General features: G+C 42.0%; 1 protein-coding gene across 6 annotated transcripts in view; it reads right to left on the minus strand.

Annotated features, from left to right (window-relative positions):
- The window catches only part of foxp4 (forkhead box P4), a 276065-nt gene extending 256288 nt beyond the window's left edge, over positions 1-19777 (minus strand). For all 6 annotated transcript variants that reach the window (XM_060910313.1, XM_060910312.1, XM_060910309.1 and 3 more), the window contains exon 1: positions 19019-19777. The gene's annotated coding sequence lies outside the window, so the exon portion shown is untranslated. The remainder of the gene's footprint in view (positions 1-19018) is intronic.
- Between the last annotated feature and the right edge of the window lie 388 nt (positions 19778-20165).

The raw sequence follows: 20165 nt of genomic DNA on the forward strand, positions 1-20165 counted from the left end.
TAAATATTCCACTGATTTTGTTATAATATAACAATAGTATCCATAGTGCATCTCATTTTTTTATTTTTTTGTTTCAAGTTAATGTCAAAACTAGTCTAATATAAGCCACATTCATTTTTCAAAAATCATGAATATGAGCAGAAATCAATGATTCAGTAATATTAGATATATACATATGTACGGCAAATACTGGAGATATTTGATTTAAACCTCTCTCTTTTTGAAAGGTTTCACTGCAAAGGAATTTAATGCTCTTTTCTGGGGTGCATTCTGTCTTTCCTCCAGTTTTCTCTGCTTTTGTTTCTCTGATCTTTCCTTCTGCTTTTCTGATGTTCCTGCAGTGCTCTGAATTAAGTTCAACACATTAGAATTAAATTAAGTTCAATGCATTAGAAACAAAAGCACGAACGGAGTTAAAACATGTTTTCTAGCAAATGGGCGCAGCCATATTGTTTTCTCGTTCTATCGCGTACAGTCTCGCAGTATTTACATCAATTTAACTTCCGATCAGCCCGGTAGATGGCGGTAATACACATCGATTGTTAACCGCCAATAAATCGACAGAAGAAGAGCGTTCCCGAATGTCAACGAGAACAAACGAAGCCGACGAAAACATCGTTAAACAAGCAAACCAAATCAGAACGTATTCTGCTGGTCATTTTACTTAAACGTATTTTTAATGGATATACAAGAGATTTAAAAAAAACTTTCGCTAGAAAATAGCGGAATTCCGCTAAATAGCGGACGTCTGGGATCCCTGATATATATATAAACTCACAAATCGCACTTGCTGGAGTGGAAATAGCTTCAAAATCTCAAAATGTTCCGAGCCGTAGATCTCTGAATGAGATTTCTAAATGTACGCGTATCAGGTGAAAATTCAAATTCAGGCCAAATTGCTTGAATTCAGAATTGAATGCAGAACAACACACTTTTTTTTTTTTACAGAATTTAAATGTTTATCCGTTCTTGAGATATTACAAATCAAAGATCGCGGGGGAAACGCCATCATTTTTAGAAAACTGCCGTAATATTCTGTACGAGGATCACAGGGTCCAAACTGGGCCTCGTTAACCAATGAGATCAAATGTTTTTTTCTTAATAACTTTTCTATTTTTCAAGATATTTACATGGAAATTGGCAGCACATAGATGGTTCTATACTGAATACAAAGTTTGAAAAATTAGTCAAACCCAATCATGCAAATTTGGATTTAATTTGTATTAATTATGCTAATTAGGTAAAATTGGTACACTCGATAAAAAAGTAATAAAAGATTATTTCTAATACCCTCTTTGTGCTCTGTAGGCCTTTGCATTTCTCAAAAGTAGGGCCTACGAGTGTTTATATGAAATAATATAAATTATAATATTCACAGCTTTCAAGGCGAAGCTCGAAAAAACCTGTCTGATCCACATCCAGTAAACAATTCCAGTTAAGTGAATTGAAATCGACGCTCGCGTTTCTGACTTCGGGTTTTTTAAAATCTCGTTCCGACCACTAAGATCTCAATATTTTTCATCAAAATGACTACAGTTATACTCTAAAACGGTTATTTATTTACATGAATCAGTTTGATTTGCAAAAAATAAGTAGGTAAAGCTATGAAAACTCGCTTCAAAGTCTCCCGTGAGGCATAACATCAAAACTAGCAGGCGGAAAATTTTGCTGAATGCTTCATCAGAAACAGTGAGAGCGAGAGAACATCCCTATAAAAGTGATCTGATTGATATTCACGAGTAATCCAGTCGGAAACCGATCAGAAGAGAGAGAGAGAGAGAGAGAGCGTGCTTTCCGGTTACCGTATTTTCTGGACTATAGAGCGCACCTGTATATAAGCCGCATCCGCTCTATTTTTTAAAAAAAATTTAAAAAAAGATATACAAGCCGCACCGGGCTATAAGCCGCAGATATCTATGTTGAAAAATTAGATATTTACTGCATGTACAGAACGACTTTGTACTGTAAATGTACATGTATGTACCTGAACAGATTCTTTCCGAACAGTGCCTTTTAACACGGCAGCAACTTTGCTGATTAAAACGGAACAGAACCAAGAGAAAATAACCGGTATTTATTTACCTTCATTTCTCCTGTGTTTGAAACCACAAGTCACTTTAATCATCTTCGCTGGATTTGAAAATAATTACCAGTTAGTAATTTGTCGTACGTGTTCTATCTGCTAAAGATCTGCTAATTCTTCTTTGCATTGATTTTTCGTCTATCTTATTTTTGATTCTACTTCCGGTTAGAGCGCCCCTAGCGGTGGAAGAAAAATCCACAGAATAGCCGCACCTTTGTATAAGCCGCATGGTTCAAAACCTAGGAAAAAAGTAGCAGCTTATAGTCCAGAAAATACGGTACTCAAAAAGAAAAGCACCGGCAGTTTCCTGATGTCCCGTGAGCAGAGAATGGACTCTGTTGCACCGACTTCAACCTGCCGTTACTCCCAAAGTACTGAACAGATCTTAACGAGATACATTTCTTTGGAAAGCAGAGATTCATGATAGTATTCACGATAGGAAATATTCAAGAGTTAAGCAAAAATGACCAATTTGGAAACTTCGATGAGCGTCTGCATGGACAATTTTCACAGCACGGCCAGCGAGCGTCTGATATGCTTATTAAATGACACGTTCTTATCAAAAGCCTATTACGCAGGAAGTTCTTTAAAACGTTAATAAGTGGTGTATTTGTGATCGGTGTTATACCAGGAAATGGTGTTTTAACTCGAACGTAATCCTAACGCAAGATTTTTGTTTGTGTACGGTATGTAAATATATGCATATTTAATTCGACGGAGCCTCATTTGCATAAACAAATGACATTTCCTATGATATCTGGGAGTTTTCTTTGTGTTTGGTTCTTGGTGCTGTTGTTTTCATGACCCTTGTTCACCTGTAGTGGACTGACTTCAACACGTGACCCCTTGAAAACTACTGCACCATTCGTCGAAATGATGTCATTGATGTCACTCAGCTATGTGAGATTCCCACGGAATCGTTTTCATTTCTTTCTGGTATCGTTTTGGACGCGAACGCCGAAAGGACGGATCGCGATCGCTAAAGCCGCCATTTCGGCACGCGACTGAGCACGTTGAAGTCTGATGGATCGTTTTCAGCTGCTGTTTGGGTGACTATTGTTTTGCTTGCTTTTGCCTTTTTTTTTTTCTATTTATAAAGCTGCTTGGGGAGGCTGAGGCAGCTGCGTATTTGTTGAACCTGCCCCGACAACCCCACCTCCTACCCCCCACCTCCTTTCTTCCTTTTTTAAGAGTCACTAATGGACGCGAAGAAAAGCCGCTGGGTGCTGATCAAGGATCAATTTCCTTTCTTTACGTTGCAGTCACGCTCAATAACAGACCAGCCCCGTGCATGTGAAACCAAGTCTACACCTGGGACTTGTAGTTTACTGCTCCGTTATTGTTTGCGGTGTGTCGTCAAGACAGTGGACGGTATCCCAGAAATAAAGGCTTTGGGCTTCCAGCAGCATTAATTAACTCCTCATGCCTGTCACAACCAATAAAGTGCAACGAGTTCAGACGTATCAACAAGGCCAGGCGGTTGCTACGAGGCAAAGGTTTTTTTTTTTAAAAGAAGGTGCAACTTTTAGTCTAAACGCTCAGCCAGGTACTATGTTACCTACAGTTCAACTGGAAAATTTACTGAACACACTGAGCATTTACGAGCTGTCTGCACGACAGTCGCCTAGTTAAAGCATGCGAATCGGATTTCAGCTCTGCTTTAAACACGCAATGCAATAATCATATTTTGGGTCTCGTCCAAGTGCCATATAAAAATATCCATAATAGAAAAAAAAAAAAAAAGCCAGTAAGAAAATGAGCGGATCTGGTTTAGGTTTATAAAGAAAGTACCAGCACTGAGCGCGGAGGGAAACGTCACCGGTTTTGATATTAACTATGAAATCACTCACATATGGAAGAGGTTTAGGCTGCGCAAAACGGTAAGCTCACGCCGCTCCGAAAGCACTGATCCCACCCACTTGAAATGCGTCAATCAAAAGTGCCCTCGGCTTCACCTGATCCGTTTCACAGCTCTCCTGTATCCGGAAAACAAATTCGGCAGCGGCTCCGACGCTGACGACATGTGAAGATCTGGGCTGCTTTGGGCCACCGTGCTCACTTTTTAGCGCTCGGTCCATAAACTGGGCGTCTGGAGGGGCCCCCGTTTTTAACAGTACACAAACTCAACCCTCAATTACAGTTCTGTGAATACACTCATAGGCTGCGGCGACCGCACTGTTTACCACTTCTTCTCAACATTTTAATAGGATCCAGGCCGATTTCAAATAAATACGCGCAATCGCGGGCCAGCTACGCTGTTTATCTAAAGCGGCCTCCTGTTGACCTCGCTGCCATCCTGCTTCGCTTGCTCTGCCTACGAGTCAACAAGTCCAAAAGGAAAAAAGAAAAGAAAAGAAAGAAGTTCACAATGTGCGGTCACTTTAAGGCAGCTGACGCTCAACAAAAGCTGAGCTATAATTTATCCTCGCCAGCCGGACAAAGCCTGGAAAAGCTGGTGGAATGTTTGCTAGCTGCCTGGATACTGCGCGAGAAGCAGCGGCCTTCGTATTGACGCAGCGGCTGAGAAAATAACACCGGCCTATTTGCTGAGGCCTTGGTCAAATATCTACAAACCTTCTATCAAAGCGTCTGCTTGTGACCTGAAAAAAGAGCAAAGGCCTATATACTCGGAGGCAGAAAGAGAAATTAAATACAGGAGTTAAAAAAAAAAAAAAAGATTTGGAGAGAGAAAAGTTCTCTCCTTATATCTCACTGACCTCCTGTCAGTTGTGTGAAGAAGTAGGTACATCTCCCTACAGAGAGCACGCCTACCTACAGACCAGGTCAGACATGTGTCAACAGTTTGTCCTCATTCATTTCCATCAACAACCGTCCCTAAAGCCTGATCTGCTTTCAAAAAAAAAAAAAAGAGGACTAAAAAAAAGTGGGGGGGAAAAAAAACTTTCCATACTTTCCATGAATGAGGGGGACATCTGGTATTTTGTACAGGAGGGCTGTCGCGGGATGGGGATTGAAATAAGGCCTCGTCACTGGCGCAAAATGGTAACCAATCCCTGCAGAGAGAGCCGAAATGACTCTGCCACGTCCCTGAGCGATGACCTCATCAGCCAGAACTCAGACTACAGAGCCGAGACAGGCACCAGACAAATTCCACCGTGAGCTCCTATTCGCTCCAGGCCGTGATAATACGAACGGATATTTACTGGAACGCTTTTCCCAATCCCAACAATCCCAAAGATCATGGACTCTTCGAGTTGGTTATCCTAATGATGATGAAATGATAAAACATGGCACTGATGAAGACAGTTTTGCTGTTTGGTTACATTCAAAAGCGCTAATAATGCGATTATGGTCGGACTACTTCTGATCTTTATGTAAGGTGTGATCATCTCCTTTAGCTCCTTGCCTTAAAGAACTGAAGTCATTTTTGAACTTGCTTTATGTCTTAATTAACGTGTTATTCAAGTACGATTTCGGTTTAAGCAACCTTATATCGTGACTCGTATTGGCAACTAACTGCAGTTAAATATTATACTTAACGGCCTATTCGGTTTGTAGCCATTTTGAATTGAGTTCGTTTGGTCCACGGCAGGCGTCGCTTATCCGCGCGATCTTCACGAGACTTGTGCGAGACTTCGAAACGTCAAGCGTCAGCCAGGTGTCGGTGCTGCCGTTTCGAAAACTGTTTTCCAAACGAAGTATTGCACAAAAACGAATTGAAATGACGATTACTGCCTACTTTATTCAAACTTTCCTGATTGATATCAAAACAAACAAAACTTCCGGCTTGATTACGTCAGCATTCGAAAGAGGGCGCGCGCGTCTTCTGACAACGTCGGCAGATGTCGGTCGCTTTGATTTCCGCCGTACGTTTTACTTCCGTCCTACGATGCCTCGCACAGGTCTCAACGAATCTCGTTTATGGCCGTTGCTTTGACGTACGGACTGATATATTACGTAGCGTATTTCAAACACTCATAACTTGGCAAAATAGCGATCAAAAATGCATTCCGATATTTAATAAAATGAGATAAATAGAATTTTGATGATAAAAAATTTGCCTTCAGTTCTCCTTTAAAACCAGACCAATACTGGCACAAACACACTGAAAAAGCGATGCGATGCGATGCGTGTTTTCGCCCCGTACTTCAGAGCGCTTGGCAAGTGCCAACAGGACCAAGATCTGTGCAATTGGGTCTGATCTATAAGCCTTATGCTACTTCTCTTCTAATGCCAACAGATGCCAAAGCGTCCCGCCTGCCCGCCCACCTCTCTGTCACAGCTCTGATGCCAGGCACACTCCAGCGCCTGTGGAAAAAAAAAAAAAAAGAAGAAGAAGAAGAAGAAGAAGGAAAAAAACACGCCTCCACTTCATTAAGAAAGTAAACACAAGTACTGTCTGAAGTGTCTAATTAGTCCCCTAATTACTCCCTGCTCGTTACTAATGCAAATTAGATTACGCTGCTTAACTTCATCGTGTCCACAATGCCGCTGTTAATTGAGGCCTTTTGAAATTAAATTACTTGCTAATTAGCATATCAAAACCATTAATTCAGTGCCAGGAACAAAAAAAGAAAAGAAAGAGGAGGGGGGGCAAAAAAAAACAACAACAAACGCCAAGTTTTTGCTAATGAGTTTTGCTAATTGAATACGTACGCTCAATACTGAGATTTTGCCAGCCAGCCATGAAAAAAAAAAAAAAAAAAACAGGTCGTGCTTTTAAAAAGCCGCACACGCTTCAAGGAAACCGGTTCATTTCTAACAAGTGAGCAACGCACGCCGTATGATAATTAACGCCGTTTTACTGATGGAACCTGACCAAAGTACTTGGAATTAATATGAAAAGATTGGGTAAGGCTTAGATCAGTTAATCTGATGCTGAAATGACCTTTAGAACCAGTTCAATCGTGCAAAAAATAAATAAATAAATAAAATCCTAAATTTCGAAAACTTTCTCAACTTTCGCCATCACTTCAAATCGAACCGTCCCTTCATGACTCATCATAAGGTAGCGGCTATTAACTTGTACAATGCCCGACGGGAAATTTGCTTGAACTGTGACTGACTCGGATTACATTTAATACTTGCTTCTCGATCGAGCGCATCCCTTATTCCCTTCGATACTGATTTCTCAGAAGAGTCCATTCACGTGCTGACATATTCGAGCTTCATTCTTTCCGACTTGAATATAACCTTGACAATACGTTCGGAGAATACCAAAATTGAGAGGTAGCTACGGAAAAAAAGAAGAAGAAGAAAAAGAAATAACCATCATAATCAGATGTAAAGATATTATAATTTCTTTAAGAGGATGCACTGAAAGTGCTGCACTACAATATTTGCCCTAAGTGCCAGAATTACCATATTAACCAGTTACCATTTGAGTAAGTTGATTAAAAAATTGATTATTCGTCTATTTCTTTTAGGAGTTTCTTAATCAAAATCTAACATCCTTGAAAAATTAATTTGAAGCCCCTCTTATCAGTTAATTAAATCTGGTTGGAAGTCATTTTTCTGTGAAGAGTGATTAGTGTTCGGCGAGGCTCGGCTCGAAAGGCGCGAGGCTCCAAAACTTTTCAATGTCTCATCAAACATTCGCAAATAAGAAGAATAGGATTTCTTTGAAGGCCGGTTCTCGCTTCTCCTCCCTCCCCTCGCGTTTTCTTTCAAACCTAGACGCCTTTTCTGATAAATTGTTCTACGCCCAAAAGATCTCTCACTCTCATTAACAAATTCTCATTAGCCGCCTAAGAATAAGAGGAGAGGACGGGGTGGGGACTGAGGGGTGGAGAAGCGGGTGAGGTAATAAGATAATCTGCGTGGAACTTTTCAACATGTACCGTGTGTGTGTGTGTGTGTGTGTGTGTGAGAGAGAGACAGGGAGAGGGGAATGTTAAAAAAGGCGACCGCTTGCTTGCTTGCTCGATGGGGAATAAACCTTCAGCCAAATTAGAGCAGAAAGAACAGCCAGAGACGTAAATATGTTTTTCAGATCGGGCTTTTCGCTCCCTTGAGAGCGGGTCACATGCGATTGCTTTAAAAAATAAATCAGAACTGAGATACAATCAAAAATATATATCATTCAGAGTTTTTTCTGTATTTAACTATTCTATAATTATGTGGGGTGGCACGGTGGTGTAGTGGTCAGTGCTGTCGCCTCACAGCAAGAAGGTCTGGGTTCGAGCCCCGTGGCCGGCGAGGGCCTTTCTGTGCGGAGTTTGCATGTTCTCCCCGTGTCCGCGTGGGTTTCCTCCGGGTGCTCCGGTTTCCCCCACAGTCCAAAGACATGCAGGTTAGGTTAACTGGTGACTCTAAATTGACCGTAGGTGTGAATGTGAGTGTGAATGGTTGTCTGTGTCTATGTGTCAGCCCTGTGATGACCCGGCGACTTGTCCAGGGTGTACCCCGCCTTTCGCCCGTAGTCAGCTGGGATAGGCTGCAGCTTGCCTGCGACCCTATAGAACAGGATAAAGCGGCTAGAGATAATGAGATGAGATGAGATAATTATGTGGTAAAAAAAAAGTGTTAAAAAAACAAAGTTTTTTTAGATTCTTCAGCGTATCACGATTCTCTCTCTCGTTTTATTAAATATCGGAATGCATTTTTGATCGCTACTGTATTTTGTCGCCGCTATAGCAAGTTTGAAATACCGTACGTGATGTAATATATCGGTCCGTATGTCGAAGCGATGGGCGTAAACGAGCTTCGTTGAGACCTGTGCGAGACATCGTAGGACGGAAGTAAAACGCACGGCGGAAATCAAAGCGACCGACATCTGCCGACGTTGTCAAAAGACGCGCGCGCCCTCTTTCGGATGCTGACGTAATCGAGCCGGAAGTTTTGTTTGTTTTGATAGCGATCGGGAAAGTTTGAAGAAAGTAGGCAGTAATCGTCATTTCGACTCGTTTTTGTGCAATACTTCGTTCGGAAAACAGTTTTCAAAACGGCGGCACTGACACCTGGCTGACGCTTGACGTTTCGAAGTCTCGCACAAGTCTCGATAAGCGACGCCTGCCGTGGACCAAACGAACACGTGGCTAAAAACCGAATCGGCTGATAAGTATAATATCTGATCGCGATTAGTTGCCGATATGAGTCACGATATGCGGTTACTAAAACCGAAAACGTAACTGAATAACATGGTAATTACGAAATAAAGCAAGTTTAAAAATCACTTCAGTTCTCCTTTAACCAGCTTCATGAGGTAGTCACCTGGAATTAACAGTTGTGCCTCGTCAAAACTTAATTAGCGGACGAGTTTCTTGCCTTCGTAATGCGGAGATCAAACGGTAAACAGTAAACAATAAACATACAGTAAATAGCCCTGTTCCACAACTGTAGTAATCCATATTATGTCAAGAACCGCTCGACTAATTAAAGAGAAACGACGCCCATCGTTACTTTAAGACCTGAAGTGTCTTTTAATTCAAAAATACAGAAAAGACACCGAACGAGAAGGTGGGTCCGGACTTTTGACTGGGATAAACGAAGAGATTATGGCCATGATGTGGGATTTTTGCCCCTTCTTTCACCCACTCCTCCCATCTTTCCTCCTCCACTCCCCTTTCAGGCACCACAAAGCCTCTTTATCTCGAAAAAAGGGTGGTCAGGTAATCGGCACATTTATCACATACCTTGCATTTCAGTACTTTTAAAAAAAATTTCTCCACGTTTAGGTTTTTTTTTTTGTTTTGTTACACGCTGTTTTTTTCCAAACGTACTGATTGGATTTTCTGATTTGCGAGTGGACAAGAATCGAACCAGGAGTCGTTCGATTAAAACCGGTGTCTCTGTGCTTGAACGCACGCTCTCACGTCTGTCTTCCTGTCTTCGTGTTGACGCTCTGCTCCTCAGGTGCACGTGCAGCTGTGCTACGGGCCAATTAGCCTGATTATTCTGTTATTAAATGATTGTGAGGGAAAGGACGCTGATTGCTGCGCTAAAGGCCCTCCGTTTACCGTCGTCAATCAATCAGGAGCCGCCGTCCTGCGCTCCTCGCCTCCTAGTCACTGTGGGTTTTTTTTTTCTCCTTTTCCAGCTCATCAGTCCTTCGTCTGGCTTCGAGTTAAATTCTCAACGCTTCACGAGAACTATTTCTGACGGAAAGGAAGACAACCTTCCCTGTTTTTTTTCCTCTCGAACCGTTTCCTTTTTTGTGTACTAATTGAACGTCGTAAAGTTCGGTTCTGGTGGAATAAAGGAGCACTAAATAAGCTCCTGAGCCGATCTAAACTGCATTTTCGATTTGAGGAGGCTGATCCAGAGATCTGACCTGCTCAGACCTGATGAAAAAAGATCTTGCGTGGACAGAGAGGTTTTTTTTTTTTCTTTAGTTAAGTATGAAAAGAGCAGGAGGGGGACAAGCCAAGGCTGTGTTTTGGAAATTAGCCGTGGAAGACAGAGGGGTCGCTCTGTGGGCTGAAGCTAAAGAAAGCGGCGTCCGTTCAGCCTTCTTCGCCTCGCGCTCCCTGCTGTCTCAGGTTAAACGGCACCCTGGAGATGCGCGCGGTTCTGGAAACTTCCACAAGTTCTTCAGTTCTTCACTACCGAGCTGTACAAAGCCCCAGCGTGTGGCTGGGCCGTGCAAACTTCCCTCATCGACGACTCAACTTTCCATCCCTCCCTCCCTCCTTCCCTCCTTTTTTCACCTTGCTCAGCTTTAGAAAAAAAAAACAAACAAGAAAGTACAGCTCAACTGGGGTGGGTGGGGGGAATGCGAATAAAGACAACGACCTTCGCCGTGTATCGTTCTGTATTATTTCCTTTCAGTGTTATTGAGACGCTTGTCTTTCAAACACTTTAGTGCTTTTTTTTTCTCCTACTGAACATACAGTACTTCTCCAAGAAACGTTACGTTAGGAGAAAATCACGTGATACTAATGTACAGACATTTTTCTTTTTTTAAAAGGCTGCATTTCCTCTATTTCCTCATCGGACCTCAGTGTCAAAATGCAAGGATTTCACAGATTACGAAACATAATGCATCGATTTATTTTGCATCATTCGCATTCGAATGACAACAGTAGCGACCGGACTTGATCTGATTAAAAGGTTTGAACGAGGAGAAGTAAAAACGTGAACAAACGAACGGAGCATGAATCCGTCGCGGCGTCCGACTGACGCTCGTCTTCGGTCAGTCGATCGGGTTTTAATGAAAAAAGGCTGGTCAAATGTCATGTGAGAAAAGGCGATTTAAATTGGCGCATCTTTGAAGGACGCTACGCCTTTCCTACCGTCGCACCTTCATTTAGATATATATTTTTAAAAAAGGCCATGGGAAGAGAAAATAAAGACGAGGAAGGGGGAAAAAAACATGAATTTGGTTGTCAGTCCTATTTTAATTAAGGCATTCAGTCTTCTTTCATCACGGGTTCGAAGATGCCATGAGACTAATTAATTTGAAAAGGTAAGATGTCTTGATGCAAATGTCTTCCGTCACAGCGATTAAACAAAAGAGCAAAGACGGAATGAAATGATGGGGAAAGGAGCGAGAGAGAGAGAGAGAGAGAGAGAGAGAGATTGGGTTGCTGCAAGTCGCGATTTGATTTAGCTCTCGTGCTGTTGAAGTGATCAGTAGGAGCCGGGAAAAGAGCACTCACTTGTGTGGCAAGGGGACAACGACGCTTGAAAAATCGTCGCTTCGCTCAGAAACGTGCATGCACACGCACCACACACACATACGCGTGCGCACAAATCTGCTTTCTCTATCTCAGCCAGAAAGAAACTATAAAACATCTTCTCAATGAGGCTGCTGGAGAGGAGATGTCAGTTCGGGTAGGCTTAGGGAAGGTTTCTCTCTTGACCGACACACACACACACACACACACACACACACACACACAGTACTGGGATTACTAAAAGAGAAATAATGAGTCTTTCTCCATGCTGAGTGAGGGAAAGGGGGAGGAGGGAGCATCTGCTGTTGAAAGAAAGAAAGAAAGAAAGAAAGAAAGAAAGAAAGAAAGAAAGAAAGAAAGAAAGAAAGAAAGAAAGAAAGAAAGAAAGAAAGTGCTTAATTACAGACAAACGCGTTGCCTGGAACAACCGAGGAGCGTTCAAAATGGACAAAACCTCCGAAAACTTGCAAATTCGCCTCGACAAATCGTAGGTTTGTTTCACGCTTACTTAATAAGCATGCGCTCGTTCATTCGTGCACTTTAAAACGGACAAAAAAAATCAGTTTAAATGCAGGCAAAAATCTCTCTCTCTCTCTCACACACACACACACACACACACACACACACACACACACACACACACAGAACCTGAGTGGGGGAAAAAGGCAGTAAAAAGTTCAGTCGTGTGTAAGAGAGATGAGGGAAATCCTCTGTGCGTTCTTTCTGTAAGAAGAGAGAAGTACCTGTGCAAAATCCGTGTACAAATGTCAGGCAAGTGGCAATGACCATGAGTGTGGGCTTCCCACACACACACACACACACACACACACACACACACACACACACACACACACATGCGATGACACCGCCTCCAGTGCTCACCTCAACTGAGTCTGACCACAGATCGCTCCATCAGCCCCAAGGACGGACACACACACACACACACACACACACACAGAGAGAGAGAGAGAGAGAGAGAGAGAGAGCAGAAAGCTAGGAAGGGAGAGCAAGGGACACTGTCTAAGTGTGTGTGTGTGTGTGTGTGTTGGGGGGGGTATTACACAATTATGCAGATAACAGCTGGGGATAATATAGTGGCAGATGTGCCTCGGTCAACAATGCCTGCTGCCCACAACCCACAGATGGAGCGCAAAAAAGCAGCGCTACTCAATGGTTACTCCTCTCAGCAAGTGCACACACACACACGCACGCACGCACACGCTCCTTTCGTTCTGCCTTCAAAAAAATCTAAAGCACAGTCGAAAATTCACTTCTGCACTTTTTTTTTTTCGTTTTGAATCAAAAGGCTTCTGGGTTGGGTGGGACAAAAAAAAAACTCTCGTGCACGTGTGTTTTAAAAAAAAAAAAAATCCAAGCTCTCTGATTCGGTCCGATTTCAAGAAACGGTCGTCGTGCTGATCGTCGGGATCGCGCGGGGCACGTTTCGATTAGAAATGATGTCGACAGGTTTTCGTGGGTGGAGCGATCGATGCGTCACGAGTTGACGGGTAAAATAAAAATAATAATAATAATAAATAAATAAAATGTTTAAATAATTAAAAATTTTACAAGAATAATAATAATTTTTTTTTAATTCTTAAAGGCTGTATCGTTTGATAATCCAAACAAAACTCCACCTTTCTTTCTTTTTCATCACTTCTTCAAAATCTTTCAAGCACTCCCTAATAATGAGATCGCTTACTCACTGTACTTCCTCTCTTCCTAGTCATGAGATAACTAACAACTTACTTCATCCTGCGATCACCCGAATAAAACAGTGTGTGCTTTACCTACAAGTTTGTGTCCTGTTCAAGAAAAAACACACACTCACACACACACACTAAACAAGCTCCATCCCTTCTACGGCCTGAGAGGAAAAAGCTGAAGCTCTGCAGGGTTCGGTGCCAGCAGAGGCACAGCTTTCCATCACTGTCTCACTAAACAACAGAAATTTCCGGATTTCCATTGACCGCAAGCACGTGAGGGCGGACACAGGAGGACCTCGTCTCTGTAGCGCGTGTGTGTGTGTGTGTGTGTGTGAGCTGAAATGCTGGATTATGGTTTAGCGCTTAATCTCTAATCTCGAAACTGTCTTTTCTCTCACTCTCACTTTCTGCGTCTGTCACTTCATCCTGTGATCACTGTGTCATTCGAAACGTCCTGCCATCTACACCGCACTCTCACACACGCGCACGCACGCACGCACTTCACCCTGAGTGCTTCCCAAGAGACAATAAATGCCCCTTGTTCCATAACGGCCATCTCTTTAAAAAAAAAAATCTCAAAAACTAGCATTCGTTACGCTGCAGCGTTAATATTAACAGCATTAACTTTTCTGCTTAAGTCTCATTTTTGTAAGTGATGTGATTTGCACAGGGAACAAATTATTATTATTATTATTATTATTATTATTATTATTATTATTAGCCATGGAGTAAATAACTGTTCTCCCTCTGTGGATTAGCTGAAGAACATTGCTAACCCGGTCACCTTGCGGGAGAAGGGCTTTGCCCAACACCTCCACTCGGGAACTCTCCTCCGCTCTGAACATCTGGATGTGGGTTCGGATTGGTCACAAAACAAAAGAAGCTCAACAGATCGCAAAATGAGGGAGAGAGAGAGAACCTCCGTGCGGCTGAAGTTTTGCTCCTCGCGCTCAGTACGCGTGCTCGGACGGTACGCGGTGCGAGACAAACTTTCGCTCCGGAGCTGTCAGGCGCCCATCGGCCTCGTGTCTTTCACGGTCGCGTTGTAAACTGCTGAAAGTTTCTCTCCCTCGCCGTCTTTTTTTCCCCCCCTCTCTCCAGAGGAGCTTAACTGATATGTATACTCGACCCCGAACCCTTCCCTCCTCCCCCCTCCTCCTGATGGACGTGATGGTTTGTCAGTCTTTAACTAGGGTTTTCAAAATATACACAGCGCTCTGTTATGAGGACCTTCGTGAAAGAGAGAGCAGGGGAGGAGAAGCAGGATTGAGAGAAAATCCATAACCCAAATACAGCTGTCAGGCCGAATGCAAACTTAGCAGGAGCAGCTTTTTTTTTTTTTTTAATTTATCTGAGTGGGAGGTTTCACCACGACAAACGGTCACACCTTCCACGGTCGGCTCTTTTTCCTTCCTTCCTTCCTTCCTTCCTTCCTCCCTCCCTTATTGCTCAGACTTCCTCGTTCGTCTTCTCTGTATCTCTCCCTCTTCCGGTCTCTCCAGTGGAAGTGTTTTGAGAGCTGCGCTTTTGCGCCGGCGCGCTCCAACTCCCAGCACCGATAATAGGCCATAAAGCTGGGCCCCTGTCTCTCCCGGGACGCTTAGCTAATGGATCGTGAGGAATAGTGACCAACTCCTCTGCCACTAATACTGTCATTTCCATCCTGACTTCCTCTCGCTTGCTTTCTGACGCTTCTTAGTGGAAACGGGCCTCGAACCAGCACCATACGCCGCATCTGTGTGGCTCATAACGACCTGGAATCGTGCTGCACAATCGTTCCTGGAGGTCCGTAGACATATAGGAACAGAACTTGCAAAGAGGCTGCCAGTCAAGAAAAAAAACAAAACAAAATTCCTACTTCCGGTAACATCCAAGAGCTTACAGGGTCCATGCCATCTCTACACAACCCTGTGCCTCAATTAATCAGATAACGTATGTCATCTGGAAAACATCCCTCCTCTTTCCACTAAAAAAAACCACTTTCTTTCTTTCTTTCTTTCTTTCTGATCCACACATGGCCACGAAGCAACAGCGTGTGTTCGAGTTCGAAGGTTTGATTTGTTGTTGTTGTTGTTGTTCTTGTTTTTTTGTGTCCTTTCTTTCTAAAGAGAAAATGACACCACTCTCTGAGCCTTAATAGAAACAGGCCTCACTGTCTTTGAAAAAAAAAAAAAGTGTGTAATTTATTATTCACGCAAGAAAATGCCCTGGCTCGCTGTTCCACTGAATAACATCTTCAATTAAAACCACATGTTTAATCACCGTTTCTGCGGCGCTGCTGGTTCCCGCTGGTCAGCACGGGATGCGACGCATTCAAAGGAGGCAAATGGCCGTAAAATCCCGGCCTGACCTTTCGCATGAGTATAAAAGAGGCAAACTTCATCACTGCGTATTTTGCACAAACGCGTTTGAGTGCGATGAAAAGTGGTGAGTGATGTGACACGTGACAAAACAATACTATATTTTATATATATATATATATATATATATATATATATACACACACACACACACACGTACACATGGGTGTGTGTCGCTCTCAAAAACACAGATCAGTAAAAAGAAAAAAGTGCTCAAGCAAAAAAAAAAAATATATATATATATATATATATATATATATATATATATATATTCTGAAACAGCAGAAGTGTTTAATGGTAGCAGAGCCAACAAGTGCAGAGGACGACGCTTTGTACAATCAAAAGTGCTTGAAATGAGGATAGCGAGGAATAAAAACTTAAATCCACATCCATATCACTTGACTAGAGCTCACACACATATTACACACACACACACAATTATCAAAAGCACATCCTTCTTTTTACAAAACCATCAAACACTACCAAGCCTGACATCTGTTAGTTCCAAAACTGAACTGATACAACACACAAATATTCCTCCTTTAACGACACACACACACACATACACACATACACACACACACACTGACCTGTCAAACATCACCAGTTCGACTGAAGGAAAACTTCTGAATGCCTGCTCACACACTCCACTCTGGCTTCAAATTAAAATGCACTACAACGTTAAATAAAACGAGAATTAAATAATACCAAGTGTGTGTTGTTCCGGACCTCCTTTTTTTTTTTTTCGCGTTTGGCTGCAGAGCCGGTGTGTGAAAACGATTTGTCTGAAGTGGGGCCGGGGCCACTTGCGGCTCCAAAAGCAACACAAAAGCGCACAATGAAGCTAAAGTCGCCTCCTTAGAATTATCCTCATTACTATCATTTGTATTCGCAAAGAAAGGGAAGATCTGTGCTCTTTCCCTGGTTGGGCTTCACACTGAATTACTCCATCATTCAAGCATGACTTAAAAAAAAAAAAAAAGAAGAGCAGGTAGAGCAAAAACGGCAAATTTACTTTCCTAGTACTTCTTTTTTTCCCAGCCTCTTCGGAATCAATCTATTACATATTACAGTATTATCATATTAACAAAGCAAACCATCGATCCCAGAAATATTATTATCGACTCGATGTATTTTTTTTTTTTTAAAAGGATTTTTTTCCCCTCCTTCTTCCAAAAAACAGCATTTCTGAGCCTGCTGACTGATGAGTGAATTCAAGAAGTTCAAGTACACTGGAAGCAAGCACAGGATAAACTCATTCAAATGTTTAAATGACCTCGAGATCTCAGGGATAAATAAATACGACTAAAAAGAATCAGAAAACAGCTGTGATCCGCACAGAGAGGCCATGAAACCTTGTCGGTGCAACCAGGCAGCTGATGGCAAGAATGGCACCGGGAAACGGGGTCAGAAAGCCGCAAGAGGAAATTTATAGTGCCCGAAGCCCTGTCCTGCATCAGTCACCCTGTAATAACATGCACGTCAAACAACGTGCCATCGCTGTTACATGTCAGAGAAAATTTGTAGCAAGTCCTGCATATTATATCACATCAGAGGATATAATCTAGATTACAGAATGTCGTGATTTATTATTTATGTTAACATGCTTGCACGCTTTATAGACGCACAACTTGAAATCTGCACGAATCCTTTTATTTCTTTATTCATGCATTCCCCTTTCACGTCATGAAATATGAAGAAGAAGAAAAAAAATAACACTCTCAAGAAAACTTTTTTTTTTTAAAGACATAAAAAAGTGCCCATGTTTACATTTTCACACTAATCAATTAGTATTAGGTCAAAATTTTATTTATTTATTTATGAATGAAATTTATTTAAAAAAAATAAAAATAAAAGTCCTGTTTGCTACTGTTTATTTATTAATTGTGCGCGTGGAGCCTAAACGGAGCGCGAGGCGAAATCTCGCGAAATCTCACGCTCTCTCGAGTCGCTCTGAACAGTTATTAAGGTGCATGCAGCGTTCAACACTTCCCAACTCTCAACTAATAACCAGCAGGTCAAAGTTCCAGCCCTGACCTGAAAGTTTCCGTTTTCCCTGAAATCAAAGGACAGCAGTAACTGTTCTTGTAAAGCGTTATAGAAAGCTAAATCCATACGGATCAATAATAACCATCTGTCATGCTAAACATCCGCGCTGTCAGTCTCTGCATCTCGAAATACACCTTTTGGTATTATTTGATGATTTTTTTTCCCCCCCTAATAAAGTCAGACTAAAATATTACCTCCATCAGGTTGTTGTTTTTTTTTAAACTTAAATCACTTATATTTTGGTCAATCTGAACAGCCTGTTTGCGGTTTAAGAAGAAAAAACCCAAGATCTCAAAAAAAAAGTGAACGTTTAGGAAACTTGAACGCTGCGTGAAACTGAGCGGTTCAGCGCGTGCACAGACAAGAGCTGTGAGGAGAAAAATATTCCTGTTTATTTATGATTCATTCATAACTGTTTATTTATTTATTTGTTTGTTTGTTTATTAGACCTGCTTAGCCTGTAGGGTTTAATAAAGAGCATGTCAATGCAGAATTTGAATCATGCATCATGAAACATGTTAAGAGGCCTTGCTTTTTAAGGCTAAGAGTCTAATATGACTATTATTTTTGCATTATTATTATTATTATTATTATTATTATTATTATTTTAATGACTGATATTTCTGGCTATGGTCGGTCAACTATTGCAAAGTGCACTGATTTGAACAGGAAAGAAGAGCGTCAATAAGGTGTCAAAAGTTTGGACAGTATTTTGGAGTCGAAATCCGGCTCTTGTGGATGAAACACACACTACTGAGTCACAGACAGGCTTATTTTACTTTCAGGCTTCCAGGGCATTTCAGAGAAGGTAAAAGTTTCCTTATTAAAACTTTCTGGACACAATATGAAACTTATTAGCTGCCCTTTGCATTTCTTGCACACTTGAATAAAAAAGATTTTTAAAAAAAAACAAAAAAACAAACCTTGATGTTCGAGCTAAGTTTTTTTTTTCTTTCTTTCCTCAAGTGATAATTTGGACATTCTAAATCAGACACACTTATGATATGAAATGTCATGAAAGTTGTTTTTTTTTCCCCCTACAAAAATACCAGATGCACAATTAAAAAAATAATAATAAATAATAAATAAATAAATAATTTGAAAAAAAAAAAATATATATATATGTATATGTAAATGTATATAAATAAAAGCACGCGCTTTTTTTGCGGTCATAAATTACACTCGTGAACAAGTCAGGAAAAGAATGAAGGAAAAGGAAGAATAGAATAGATGGGATTCGACCTGTTGGCAAACTCGGAAGAAGTGAACTTTCACGGCGCGCGCTCGACCATGTGGATGTTCTTCCAGCTGTGGCTGAAACGCGTCCTGGTGATTCCAAAAGCCGCGCGCGCTCACACAGAGGCGCAGGAAGCTGGCACCAAAAATAAATAAAAATAATAATAACAATAATAATAATAATAATAATAATAATTAAAAAAAAAAACAAGGAAAGAAAAAAAAAAACAAAAACCACCCTGCGATTTGTGATCAATATCGCGGGGTCATTACTTTCAACCGACTTCAACAGTCTTTATTAGTCCTTCCTGTTTTTGTTTTGCTGCTTTTCTCTCTCTCTCTCTCTCTCTCTCTCTGTTTATTAGCTTCCTCTTGCAGAGCGGACGGTCAGTAGAAACAATACCCTGCCGGTGCGCACGAGCTCATGGTCACCCGCTCGGGAAAAGTTCATGAAAGCGAAAACGAGCACGCGCACTCCTGGAGCGTCTTCTTCTTCTTCCTTCTTCCTCTTCTTCTTTCCGTCCTTTCCCTTTCTTCTCCGTCACTTTTTCTCTCTCTCTCTCAAGTCTGAGCTGTGCTTGGCCCTGGCTGCATCCCCCTGTCCCGCACCTCTCTCTCTCTCTCTCTCTCTCTCTCTCTCTTCCGCGGAGAAATCAGTGTTGGATTACTCCGGCTCGCGCGCAGCAGCAGCAGTGATGTGTTCGGAGGACAATTGACTCTACCGTAATGCGCCTAAAACAGGTGCGCGTGCACGTTTCCTCCTTCGCTCCTGCGAACAAATCCCGCGCGCCAGAACCGCGCTACACGTGTGCGCATGTGTGTGTGTGTGTGTGTGTGTGTGCGTGTGCGCGCGCGCGCGACCGCACAAGCACGTGCTCTTCAACATCCTACTGTACCACTTCTTTCAGTCTTATCAACCAACACATGCAACAGATGTCACTAAAAGTAACAAACAGTGCAGATGTTACCCAGGAACGCGTTTGTTGTTCAAGAAAGAACACTGGATTTTTCTTCGCAGTCCCATTGCGTTACGGTTCGCAACCGGTTACGATCCAGACCCCGGAAAACACAGACCTCGGTCACAACCGGCCGGACGTGCTCCTACGGCCGGTCCACGTGCAAAAAACGCAAGAAACGCACGGAGTGTGACGTG

Source organism: Neoarius graeffei, chromosome 26 (assembly GCF_027579695.1).
Source record: "Neoarius graeffei isolate fNeoGra1 chromosome 26, fNeoGra1.pri, whole genome shotgun sequence".
Taxonomy (NCBI): Eukaryota; Metazoa; Chordata; class Actinopteri; order Siluriformes; family Ariidae; genus Neoarius; species Neoarius graeffei.